This window comes from Phoca vitulina, unplaced genomic scaffold (genome assembly GCF_004348235.1).
Source record: "Phoca vitulina isolate PV1807 unplaced genomic scaffold, GSC_HSeal_1.0 scaffold1131, whole genome shotgun sequence".
Taxonomy (NCBI): domain Eukaryota; kingdom Metazoa; phylum Chordata; class Mammalia; order Carnivora; family Phocidae; genus Phoca; species Phoca vitulina.
The window spans coordinates 1-10,011 of NW_022590818.1; the positions used below are offsets into that span (position 1 = coordinate 1).

Here is a 10,011-nt window from a genome sequence, read left to right on the forward strand (position 1 = left end):
ATGTATATGTATGACAGAACTATACACACAAGGGTCATAATGAAGGTCAACACAGCACAGACTATGACCAGCTGCTCTATGAACCAAGTATCTGAACATGAATTCTTCAGTATCGGAGAAGCATCACAATAGAAATGGTCAATAACAGAGTCACAGAATTCCAGATGGAGACTCAAACCAAGGAGTGGAAGGATAATCAATAAGCCAGATACCCAACAACAAAGGATGAGATTCCTACAGACTCTGCTGTCCATGATGGTCATGTAATGCAGGGGTTTGCAGATGGCCATGTAGCGGTCGTAGGACATCACAGCCAAGAGAAAAAAATCTGTAGCTCCGAAGAGGACAATAAAAAAGATTTGGCTGAAGCAAGCCTTGATGGTGACGGTTCTGTCCCCACTTGATATGATGTACAGGTATGGGGGGACACAGGCAGTTGTGAATGAGATTTCTAAGAAAGAGAAATTCTGAAGAAAAAAATACATAGCTATTTTTAAATGAGAATCCATGAAGATGAGAGAAATTATGATCAGATTTCCAATTACACTTAATATATATGTGATAAACAGAAAGATAAAAACCAAAATCTCTAGCTGTGGGTCATTTGTCAAACTCAGTAAGATGAACGTTGTTACTGCTGAATGGTTTCTCGTCACTGGCTTCATACCACTGCCCAATCTTCACATAAAAGTCACCGAAATTGGATCTGAGGAGCAATGTCAAAATATGACAGGATCAATAGTGACTATAAACAACAATTAAACCTAGTCACATGCTGCGCCTTGTATAACCAGAAAACTGGTCTTTCATTAGATGATGACCTCAGCCCCACTGAATGTACCACAGTGAAGCAAACCTAGTTTGTCCAGTTTCAAATCCTATTGTTTGTCATCTACTACATGAACTATCTTGGACAAGTCATTTAACCGATCTGTGCTCCCAATTTTCTCCTCTGTAAGATGGGGTAATGATAATACTACATCTTAGAGTTACTATGAGGTCTAAATGAGATAAACCAGGTACATGCTTATAACAGTACTAAGGAAATAATAAGTACTGTACAGATATTATTTTTTTTATTTTCTGAAGCCAATCTCTGATCACATCAAGAAGACATTTAGCTCTTCAGGTAGCAGCTCTCCCTCTGTTTTTCACATCATTAATTTCTTCCCCTTTTCTAGATTAGTATCAACAGCACACAGATATGCTCTGGTATGCCCTTATATAATTTCTTTAAATCCTTCCCATTAGGGAGTGACACTTCCACCATATACTTTTAATATAGTTTCATAGAGTTGTCGTATAGTTTTGCCTCTTGGAAACTTTTTAATATGAATACTCAAAATCAACTTAAGTCAATGAAGACAGGAAGGAGGACCTACAAATGAAAGCTGAATTGGAAAAAAATCAACCAATTTTCATCTCAAATGAATACCATAACATCAGTGGGGGAAAAAAGAAAGGACTAATGCAAGTTCTGATGAACACATTATCTAACTCTATCCTCTCATTCTTGGTCTGAAAGGAGGATAGGAAGAAATGTGAACAAATCCTGAACTCTTTTTAGTACACTTACTTGTCCTTTCTAGTAGTATGGATGAAACTATGCTGAAACTATTCTAGATTTATTATAGGACTGAGTAATGAGAACATGTTGATTGTCAGAGCTTTTGACAAGGAATTAGAAAGATACAAATATGGATTGGGGAAAGACAAGAAAGAATCCTAAATGGATGGACTGGAATGGGAGGTTTCAGCGTAAATTCATAATTCTGAAAATATGTATATAAAGATATATATACATTTTTATATATGCTCATGTGTATGTGTGTGTGTATGTTTGTATTATACATGTATATGCTTGCTTGTATTTTTTAGCCCACTATGTGCATCAGATATTCACGTGTTTGGTACTATTCTTAATTCTGCAAGTTTTCTATAAACTTGAAATTATTTCCAAATAAAATGTTAAAATTAAAGATAACTCCTCACACCGTCTATTACTATTCATTTATCACCTGAAAGGGAGGGAAGGATAAGTACACACACACACACACACACACACACAGAGTTGACCCTTGAAAAACACAGAGGTTAGAAGCACCAACACCCTGCACAGTCAAAAATCTGTGTATAACTTTGACTTCCCAAAAATTTAACTACTGATAAACTACTGTTGACCAGAAGCCTTACCAATAGCAGCCAATTGACACATTTTTGCATATTGTATGTATTATACACTGTACTGTTACAATAAAGTAAGCTAGAGAAAAATGTTTAAGAAAATCATAAGGAAGAGAAAATACAATTACAGTATTCTACTGTGTTTATCAAAAAAGAAAAAACATCTCCACATAAATGGACCCACACAGTTCAAGTCTGTGTTAAGGGGCAACCGCAGCATTTTTTCACATTTACATTTCTAATCCAACAAAAGCTCACCAGCACCAGCGTACTAGACAAAACCCCCACATCTCTCTCCGAACTGATTTCTCTGTTTACCCTCTTGCCCACTCTCAACTACACTTTCCTTCATGGCAGCTGGAGGGACTTTTTTTAAATGTTCATTAGTCCATGTCCCTCCCTAACTTAAAATGCAACAATAGCTTCCTATCACCCATAGAACAAAGCCTATGATGGCTACTAGTCATCTCCTATAATCCCCAATGTCTTTGACTACATCCTGGTTATCTGGCTTTCTCTCTGATCCTCAAAGCAGCCCTACTTTGGCTTCTGCACATGCTGAGCCATCTGCCTACATTGTTCTTCTCCTGTCAGCACTCTCCCGGACACATCTTGTCACTGTGGGTTCAATTCAAATGGCATCTACTTCTAGGACTTACCCCTGACCACCAAATTTGGTGAGACTTCCCACCATCTGTTCACTCTAATTTCTTCCTAATAATAAACACATTTCAAAATTATCTGTCTTCCCCTCCCTTAAAGCCAACACTATATAAGTGCCATCTTATATTCTCCTTTATACCCAGCACTAAATATAGTTAGTGTCTGTCACAGAGTTTTGCATGACAAATTTTGATGAATTTACCCTTTCACAACCGGAATCATTTAAACAGATATATTAAATATAAATAAAGAAATGAATCTCTCCGGTGGATTTTTCACATTAGTGAAAAGGATGAGGATGTATTTTGGAGAACATGGGCAAAAGACAGTCTTTCATGAGAAGCTTTTTGCCAACATCTATTAAATTATATTTTTAATGGATTATTCATATACACTCTGATGAAGAGGAAAAATGACTATATGTTCCAGATTTTTCCTCCATATTATTGATGTTCTCCTTCTTAATACAATTTATACCTAGTCAGTATATCTATCAATGTGTTAAGAAGACCAAAGGCCAACTAACACAGTCACTCAGGGTCTGGGCAAGAGCAACATAATTGTTGTTCTGAAATGCCTAATTGATTACATGATCTATTCAACTCTTTGCTACCTTCATTCAATGTTCTAGGTCTCTGCTATCTAATACAGTAGCCATTAGCCACATATGAATTACTACTTTTTTTAGCATTCAAGTGGCCTGGATACTTTTTTTTTTTTTTACTAGTTTCAGAAGTAGAATTTAGTGATTTATCACTTGCATATAACACCCAGCGCTCATTACATCAAGTGCCCTCCTTAATGCCCATCACCCAATTATCCCTTCCCCCCACCCACCGCCCCTCCAGCAACCCTCAGTTTGTTTCCTAGAGTTCAGCATCTCTTATGGTTTGCCTCCCTCTCAATTTTCATCTTATTTTATTTTTCCTTCCCTTCCCCTGTGCTCATCTGTTTTGTTTCTTAAATTCCACATATGACTGAAATCATATGGTATTTGTCTTTCTCTGACTGACAAATTTCGCTTAGCATAATACCCTCTAGTTCCATCCACATCATTGCAAATGGCAATATTACATTCTTTTTGATTAGCCACATGTGAGTTATTATTGAACACTTAAAATGTGGCTGGTCTGGCTCCCTCCTTCAGCCATCCAAGATGCCAAAAAGAAAGAAGGCGAAGGGAAAGAAGATGGACCCAGCCCCTGCTATCATGAAGAAACAGGAGGCCAAGAGGTAGTCAATCCCCCATTTGAGAAAAGGCCCAAGAATTCTGGCATCAGACAGGACATCTAGCCCAAAAGGGACTTCACCTGCTTTGTCAAATGCTCCCACTACACCCTACTGCAGCGGCAAAGGGCTATTCTCTATAAACACCTAAAAGTACCTCCTGTGATTAACCAATTCACTCAGGTCTTAGACCGGCAAAAAGCTATTCAACTGCTTAAGCTGGCCCACAAATACAGACCAGAGACAAAGCAAGAGAAGAAGCAGAGATGGTTGGCTTGGGCTGAGAAGAAAGCTGCCAGCAAAGGGGATGTCCCCACTAAGAGGTCGCCTCTCCTTCAAGCTGGTGTTAATACTGTCACCACCTTGGTGGAAAACAAGAAGGTTCAGATGGTAGTGATTGCACATGCTGTGGATCCCATTGAGCTGGCTGTCTTCCTACCTGCCCTGTGTCATAGATGGGGGGTTCTCTACTGCATTATCAAGAGAGAGGCCACGCTGGAGCATCTGGTCCACAGGAAGACCTGCACCACTGTCACCTTCATACAAGTTAACTGAGAAGACAAAGGAGCTCTGGCTAAGCAGGTGGAAGCTATCAGGACCAATGACTGACAGATATGATGAAATCCACTGTCACTGGGGAGGCAACATCCTGGGTCCAAAGTCCGTGGCTCACATTGCCAAGTTGGAAAAGGCATAGGCTAAAGAACTGGACACCAAATTGGGCTGAGTGGATGCTGTTGAATTTTCTGTACATAAAAGTAATAAAAGGTTATCTTTCAAAACAAAAAATGTGACTGGTCTGGATGAGATATGCAGCAACTATAAAATACACATAATATTTAGAAGACTTAATAAGAAAACTTAATATAAAATATCTCATTAATAATTTTATTATGGATACACACTGAAATGATAATATTCTGCATATATTGAGATAGAGAAAATATATAATTAAAAATAATTTTGCTTATTTCTTACACTTTTGTAAAAGGTACTATTGGAAAATTTTGAATTGCAAATGTTGCTTACATTGTATTTATATTGGCTAAAGTTGTTATAATATTTCATGTCCTCTCCCATTAGAAAATTAAAAAAGGACCCCACAAGACCCAATTATTTTGGTGTCTAAATAGCTTTCTCTGGTTTTTTATTATTCCCAACAAATATCCCTAAAATGTATGTTTCCTGCATTAAGGATATGAAGCGTCCTTTACCTTTGTGAAATGAGTGAGTAGTATCAGTTCCCACTAAGTAGAGTTCCCCAGTATAATGCCAACGTTGCAGATATTATAAAAAAGAGAGGTGGGGAGAGACATTAACCTGGGTTTATGAGACAGATCACTGGCAGATAGGTGATATTGGTGCTAAAATAGGAGATTTTTTTAATTGAATCTTTACCATTGATAATTGAGATAAATGGAATAGATACGTAGACAGACACTTGATAGAAGAAATACAGAGACAAAGTGAGAGTTTTGTAGACACCTGGAGACTTGTTTCTGTATGCCAATCAAACCACTGTACCTGGGAAGCTATCAATTTAATGATACATTAAATGAGTCCTGCCCATATTGTCGATCTGATGAAGATTCATTTGCTCCATAAAGAATCTCAAAAATTCTCTTAATAAAATATCAAAAATAAAGTTTGAAAGAAGTATTTTAGGGGAGGCTGACTGGCTCAGTCAGTAGAGCATGCAACTCTTGATCTCAGGGTCCTGAGTTCAAGCCCCACGTTGGGCGTGGAACTTACTTTTTAAAATGTTAAAAAAAAAAAGGAGGGGGGCTTCTGGGTGGCTCAGATGGTTAGGTGTCTGCCTTTGGCTCATGATCAGCTCAGGTCATGATCTCCAGGTCCTGGGATCGGGCTCCCAGCTCAGCAGGGAGCCTTTTTCTCCCTCTGCCTCTCCCCCCTGCTTGTGTGCTCTCTCTCGCTCACTCTTTCTCTCTCAAATGAATAAATAAAATCTTTTTAAAAATGTGAAAAAAGAAGTATTTTATTTCCTCTCCCAGATTAAAATATGCAGTGAAACATAATTATATAGAGAAAGCAAAAATATCCTCTCCATCAGTTACAAATACAAAGGTACCTGACTAGCAAAAGATCCAGTACCTACCTTTGACATTCTTCATTGTTTCACTTGGAAGCTGTACCTCAAGTGACATAAGTGAACCTCCAACTTAACAATATACCAGTAGGAGCATCTAAGTGCATTTCTAGGCCCTTAGGAACCCATACTCACTGTGAATATACACATGGTTGCTGGGTTACAAGATATACCATCCTATTTTTAAATGAGGAACTATTTCTGTTCACTCTGAGTAATGAAAGGGAAGATAACTAAGTTCAAGAAGTAAAGGGAAGTTAAGAGGCCTCTTTAAGTCTTCAAAAATGGGTGTTCTCATTTTCTATGGGGGCAAACAGATTTTTAAATTAAAGACTCCTCCTTATTACCTTCTTCAAATATGGTGCACAGAAAAAAAACTCAATAAAAAGGTCCCTGGGGGCCCTGAATCAAAAGCCTCTGATGAATCTAAAATATAATTTATTTTGGCAAAAAAATCTCAACCCAAGCACCAATGGGGTTAATATCCTTAGAGAGAAAAAGATGTAATAAGAGCAACCAACTCAATCCAGGCATAGAAAAATAAGATTCTAATTACAAATCAGAACCTTTTCTTCATCATTTATTCACATGTGGTTTAAGCAGTGCAATGAGTTAGGCAATAAAATTACACACACATGCATATTTAATATAGAAAAATTCAAAAGTAGATATGAAATGTTAAAAAAAATCATAGAATCTCTAATACCCAAAAATAAACATTATTATTTTGGTGTTTGCCCTTCAAAACGTTATCCGTGTTCTTATACATACATATATTTTAAGTATAATATTACACAGCATTTTAACTTACATTTTTACCTTAAAATGTACAGTAAATATCTTTCTTTTTTTAAGATTTCTTTTTTGGCGAGAGAGAGAGCATGAGCAGGGGGAGGGACAGAGGAAGAAGCAGGCTCCCTGCTAAGCAGGGAGCCCAATGCAGGACTCAATCCCAGGACCCTGGGATCATGACCTGAGCCGAAGGCTGATGCTTAACCGACTGAACCACCCAGGTGCCCAGTAAATATCTTTCTATTTCAAAAAAAAAAAGAGGTACATAGGCCAGTATTTTTTATTTCACTATGGTCTTTGCTATAGATTTTCCTTACTCATGCTAAGAAAGTACCTTTCTATTCCCAATTTCCTAAGATTTTTTTAATAATTAATGCATGGATATTGATTTTCACCAATGCCCATTCTATATCTATGGAGATCATTGCATGTTTCTCTTTTAATTCAGTGAAAGTGCTGAAAAATAAATAGATTTTTCTAATATTAAACCAACTCACATTTCTGAGATGAATACACTTTGGTTGAACTATATTATACTTTTAATACATTACTGATTTGGTTTACTGATATTTTCTTCAAGATTCCTGCACCTGTGTTTTGAGTGAGAATCCTCTGTAATTTCCTATTCTTCATAGTCCTTGTCGGGTTTGGGTATTAATGTTACAGTGTATTGAGGATACATCTGTTCCCTGGAAGAGTTTGTGTGGTAATTTCTTTTTAAATGATTGGTAGAATTGTTATTTCAACCATACAGGCTGGGAGTGTTTTGTGATATTTTTGACCACTTATTCATTCCTTTAATGATTACAAGATAATTTTTCCATTTTTAAATCAGTGTTAAGAGCGTCGTAGGCCCCAGGTCTCAGAGATATAAAACAGGGATCCGATATGAGCCCTCAGACCTCAGGCTGGGGAAGGAAGAGGAGGGTAGGGCTGCGGGGTTACCACACTGCTGAGCTGGGAGCAGAGACGTGCGTGCGCAGCTGAGGAGCAGGGAGAGAGGCGTGTCTCACAGATCCCTCCAAAGCCGTGCATCGAGTGCCTTGCAGGAGAGGGGCTGTGGACAACGGGACCGAATCAGTGCTGATAACCTTCAGAAAGGAGACCAAACCCAGATGCAGGTTCTTGCTTAAAGAGACAGCTTTCCTCCTCTGGAAAAGCACAGGAAGACAAGGAGGGGAGCAAAGCCAGCGGACGGCTCCACCTCCTACACTCCAGGCTCATATTTTTTATCCATTATGTTCACATCTAAGCTTTGGGGCTTTTTTAAGTTTTTAATTAACACTTTTTGGATATATTGTACATACAGAATGGGAAAAAAAACCTCAAAATTCTACAGCTTGAAGACTTTTCATTCAGGCCTCTCCAGTGTCCAATATGGTTTCTCTCGCCTTGCAAGACCACCAAGAGATCTGCTGTTTCCCTGACAAAGCACTTACCCTGGACCCTATTTTTGAATACCTATTGCTGTATAACATATCACTCCAAGTTTCAGTGGGTAAAACAACTTTTTATCACTTGCACTTCTAGGAGTGGACAGGGGACAGCTGGGTGGTTCATTTAGTTGTCATCAGTGGTGAGTGGATTTGGAATTATGTGAAGGCTCATCAAAGCTGATGTCCAAGATGGCTTCTTCATCAGATGTCACCAAAGCTAAGATGGCTGAACGAGATGGGGGCTGAGCAAGTATTGCTCTCAATGCGACTTCTCTGCAAGTATCTCTCTCCTCACTGCATGGTAATCTCAGGGTATTCGAACTCCTCACCTAACACCTGGGTTCCCCAAAGCATCTGTTCCAAAAAAGAAGATGGAAGCTAGAGGTCTCCAAAGACCTAATTTCTGAAGTGATATAAATTCACTTCTACCACATTTTCATGGTCAAAATCAAGTCATAAAGATAGTCAAGATTAAAGGACAGAGGAAAGAAACTGTTACTTTCCAGATCAGAAAATATAAAAAACTTGCAACCAGAGTCATGAATCTGAAAATGCCCTCAAGAGCTAAAGCAGCTACTTACAATTAGTTCATCCTTCCACAGTTCTGCCCTTTGCATAATCTCAGCGCCTCTGGTCCTCATTGTTTCAGCCACAATCTGATGTTATTAAGTCAATGATTTTTGTGTTTTACCTGGCTTTAGTAGTTGGTTTTGGAACAATTACTCAGAAGAGAAAGCCTATCAATTATCATTAAAGACTATTTGGTTATGTTTTTGTTTATATAATGATTTTTTGCAGATGTTTTAGTAAGTTCAGATTAGAAGAGGCAAGGATGATTATTAGAATTTTGTTCAAATCCACATGTTTATTGTGAGGCAGCATTAACAAAGCAGAGCTGAAAGTGGAGGGAACTTACATTTCCAAATCAATGTTCTTATCCTCTTTAAAAGAAAAAATACTTTGAAAGAGGCAGTGTTGCAAGGAGGGGAAAGCAGTGACATGGATGGAATAGATTCAACACACAAGACTAATGACTAATGTATACCTAACAAGACTAAAAAGAGCAGATTGAAATCTAGATTAGGAAGACACAGAAGTTCCAGAAAAGTTAGAAGTATCCATCTGCATAATGCTGGGCCTATCAGAATTTTTCCTTAGACTTTCTTCTCAATTTTCTTTATTGTTCCTCATTATTATGAGAACTACACAACACCCATTCCACCTATATGCTGAACTGATATATTGTTTGTAATATATGATTTCATATTGATATAAGATAAATTGGTTTTTGTTTTAATTTAAATTCCCAATATGACAATCTAATATTTCTGTGAAAGAAATGCAAGTCTTTTAAGGATGTCATGGAAAGATTGCTTTACTTGTTTATTTCTCAGGGTATAAATGAAGGGGTTCAGCAAAGGGGCAACAGATATAGCGAGTAGAGAAACTGCCTTATTAATGGCCACTTCATCCTTAGCTGAAGGTTTGATATACATAAATATGCAGCTGCCATAGGTGATGGAAACTACAATCATGTGGGAAGAACAGGTGGAAAAGGCTTTTTTCCTTTGCTGGACAGAGGGTAATCTTAGAATTGTCCTA

At 37.8% G+C, this 10,011-nt stretch overlaps 1 pseudogene; it reads left to right on the plus strand.

Annotated features, from left to right (window-relative positions):
- Positions 1 to 3,997: 3,997 nt before the first annotated feature.
- LOC116629491 lies at positions 3,998 to 4,801 on the plus strand (annotated as a pseudogene).
- Positions 4,802 to 10,011: the final 5,210 nt, after the last annotated feature.